Genomic DNA, 3955 nt, shown 5'->3' on the forward strand with positions numbered 1-3955 from the left:
GTCCTTGTTCCATTTTAATTCTGAAAAAAAAAAATTAGAGACATCTGATCCCTAGTTTTACCCTTTGGCTACAACTTCAGTTTCTACCTGGGACAGTTTTCAAGCAATGAAGAAATTATATTGAGTGTCAGTTATATGAATAAGGAATTTGAAAAGAGCTTTTCCTTTCTGGGACAGAAAAGGGGATCTTCAGCCACCCTCTGTGTATGTATGTGTGTGGTGTGTGTCTACACACATATGCATATGTGTGTGTGCAAATGTGTTATTTTGGGGGATGAGAGAAATAAGCTTTATGATCGATCTTTTATACCAGAGATAGGCTTCCCTGGACTGTGTCCTCGTCCCTTAATTCCTTAATTGTTTTGTCATCTTCAAGGAGCTTTCATGAGATAAAAATAGATGCTCAAGCCCTCTTCTCCTCTTGACACTCATGAAACTAAATATTTGTCACTGGAACCTTGGCTAATGTTTAAAAAAATCCCAGCCCCTCCATGATGGTACTCAACTGCCAAGAAATACAGGAACATCAGAAATGTGTGAAAGGGAATATAAGGGAAGGGAGAAGAAATGTGTGGGAAATATCAGAAAGGGAGACATAACGTAAAGACTGCTAACTCTGGGAAACGAACTAGGGGTGGTAGAAGGGGAGGAGGGCGGGGGGTGGGAGTGATTGGGCACTCCCAGTGACGGGCACTGGGGGTTATTCTGTATATTGGTAAATTGAACACCAATAAAAAAAAAAAAAAGAAAGAAAAAAAAAAAAAAAAAAAAGAAACGTGGCCTCTTCTACATCTCCTGCACAGACATCTGATTGGCCACACAAAAAATGGAGATCCTGTCTCCTATGCCATTTTTCCTGATGGGTATGGTCCCATTTGGTTTTGATGCCTAGAGATGGTAACCTCTCCCTCTGAAAGATGTGACTCCCTGCAGGTGCTACATGTTCAGTCCACATGGAGTTTTCTGCTTATGTTTTCCTTCCAAATTCAGAAGCTAAATAAGAGGGGTAAATAGCAATGGAACTGATAGAAATAGAGGACCATAATTTTTTTTAATGTTCTCTAAGTGGGAATTGTACTACTTTGTCACTTTTAATCCCTAGGAAACCTGTGAAATGAAGAGAGATAATGTACTGATAGTGGAGGCCAAGGTTTTCACCATAGGAGGGTCCCAAGTGTCAAGGCTTATCCTGTTAACTGTGAAGGAACATTCTTTTGTTCTCAAATTTCCTTCCTAGTTTTGTCTTCCATGCTCTCTGCTTACCTTAGCATCAGAAACTGGCTAGTTACTGTTTAAATAAGGAAACTATTGACATTACTATGAAAAAAATGTGGTTATACTTCTAACTGAAGGAAGGGAATGAGTTTATGCACTTTATTTTTTAGCCAACAAAGTAAAAGCATATACCTATATTTTATGTATTACTGTGTGACAAATATAAAGTTGAATGTACTTATTTTCTTAATGATCCTACTTTCATTTCTAGGAGACATTTGTTTTATTCTTTGGCATTGATGTGTGTTTTAGGAAAAAGGTTCTTTTCTTCCTGGTCTCCAATTTAATCCTCTGGTCTCTGCTCAGAGAATCTTTGGGAGGCACCATGGTAGGAGATGCCATGCCACAAGTTAGCGGCTGCTCTCTGCATTTCAGAATTATCCCTCCCATATATGGACACATAATGGTGAAACACTAACCCCCCGCCCCCGCTGCATTAAGTGGACTTTAGAAAGATGATTCTGTAAAGTATGTCCCTGTTTGCCCAACTTACTAATGAACCCACTATTTGCAACTTCAAATTATGGAAATCCAGGGAGAATTAATGATAGAGTGGTCTTCATATGAAGTATGCCAGTTTTAATACTTTCTACTTTCTCTATACTAAAAGCCTACAATTTCAATTAAGGGAACCTGCTTGACCAATAATCAGATTGCCAGGCATGGCAATGTAGAAGATATTATAAGAATAAATTTTATTATAATACATTCTGATCATTGTTGTTTGTGGCTGCTCAGAAGGTCTTCTCATTACTTTTTTTTTTTTTTTTTTAATGTAACTGTGCTTTGCTTATCCCTGGCTACCCACTCCTCGTAACCAACTTTTTGTCCCCACTGCAGAGGTAGATGACCAGGCCCGAACCATTTCATTGCTCTGTACTTGGGTTGGTCCAGCAAGGCACATGCTATTCAAACCAAGCAATCAGAGTGACTTGCTATTGAGTTTCTTATTTCCAATAGTGGGATATTCTTGCCCCTTTAATTATATACTAGAAGGGTATGAGGTTGGGGCTTATGGGAGCCAACTTCTCTATCATATTAAAGAGGCCTATCTTGAGTAAGAAAGAATGAAGCTAAATAGATGTAATATCAACCTCTAATTTTGCTCAGAAAAGCTCAAGTACAGCACTCAATTGCGTAAACAGGCAATAAATGAAACTCTTTGTTGCAAATATTGAGTGGTGACCTCTTTCTCTGATGGGCAGAATAAAGAACATGGCTGGAAGTGTTAGGATGCCTAGGCTAACAAAAATCTGATGGTTCCTGGATCATGGCTGTTGCTTGACATTTCTGGTTATGGATCTTTTGTTTCATCTTAAGCACTGTCTTCTTCTTTGGCTTCTGTATTATTTTAATATAAAATTGCTTTTGTTGAGGGGGTAACTCCTTAATTCTGAGACTTGAATGTAACTCAGTAAATCCAATAACTTAAATTTTCAGCAGAAGGAGCATCCTGAAGTTGAGGTAAACACAATGTCACCGTAGACAAATCATAAGCTTTGAAAGTACACAGTCCTCCCATCTATAAATTATATGGTCTTGAAACCATCCCCTATTGTTTCTAAACCTTATCTGTAAAAGTCAATAGTAAAATCCGCCTCACGAAGTTACTATGAGGGTAAATAACAAAGTGAGAATGTGAAGTCTAAGACACCTGAATACTGATCCTAATTTACTGCATTGATCCTCGCTTACTAGATGATATAGTTTAAGGAAGCTCTTTCCCTCTGTGAGCCTCGAACTCCTCATCAGTAAAATGCACATTAACACTCACTTCATAGATCGGTTGTAAGCACATAATGAGGTAATAAGGAAAAAATGCCTAGTGCTGGGCCTGGCCTATAATAAGTATGCAATCAATACTATTCTACTTTGTTGAGATCTATAAATAATTGGGCACATTGACTCAAACACATTAGATGTCCAATAAGTATTTACTTGTTTATCCTCCTCCCATTCTTAATCTGTGAGTATGAGGATGGAGCAGGCATTGAGAGAGAGGGAAGAAGCTGGTGGTGTGCTGAAGCTGCCTCACACCGGCTTGTAAGGACCAGTTGTTAACTTTTCAAGAATGTTGTGAGCCAGTTTTTAAACACTTTCATTATTAAAAATTGAATTATATAAACCTACAACTAAATAAGAACAAAAACAAAGGTAATAGCTGCTAAAAGCTCATCATTTTCTAATGATCTTACTACATTTTATGTTACCTATGCTTTTAAGGTAACTTACATTGGTATCTGTATGGGGGAAATAGAATGCTGTGTAATTGCACAGCTGTCTTACTTCCATGTTTGATGACATCTTGTTGGTAGTTGGAATTTAGCCATGGTGTCAGTGTTTACACCATGGGAATTGTCAGATGCTATAAATCAGATGACTTCCCATCCGTCCCCCACCAGAAAGCCAGTAGCTAAATAAGCCCTAGCATATCTCCGGAAGGAATATCCACTGAGTACCAAAGAGTGAGACTACTCTGCTAATAGAACTTTCAAGTCTGGGTCACACTGCTTTTGATTCTGAAATGACAGTCTTATTCAGTAGAAAGTTTCCCACCTTTGAAAAAGTGGTATTTTAAAAGTAAGGAATAGAGGTTGCATCCTGGTTCTGGTAGAGTGGATTTGCGTGGGCTGCACCATTTGAACACTAGTTCCTGTGTGTCATTGAGAAATGAAATCAC

Source organism: Canis lupus, chromosome 2, assembly GCF_011100685.1.
Source record: "Canis lupus familiaris isolate Mischka breed German Shepherd chromosome 2, alternate assembly UU_Cfam_GSD_1.0, whole genome shotgun sequence".
Classification (NCBI taxonomy): Eukaryota; Metazoa; Chordata; class Mammalia; order Carnivora; family Canidae; genus Canis; species Canis lupus.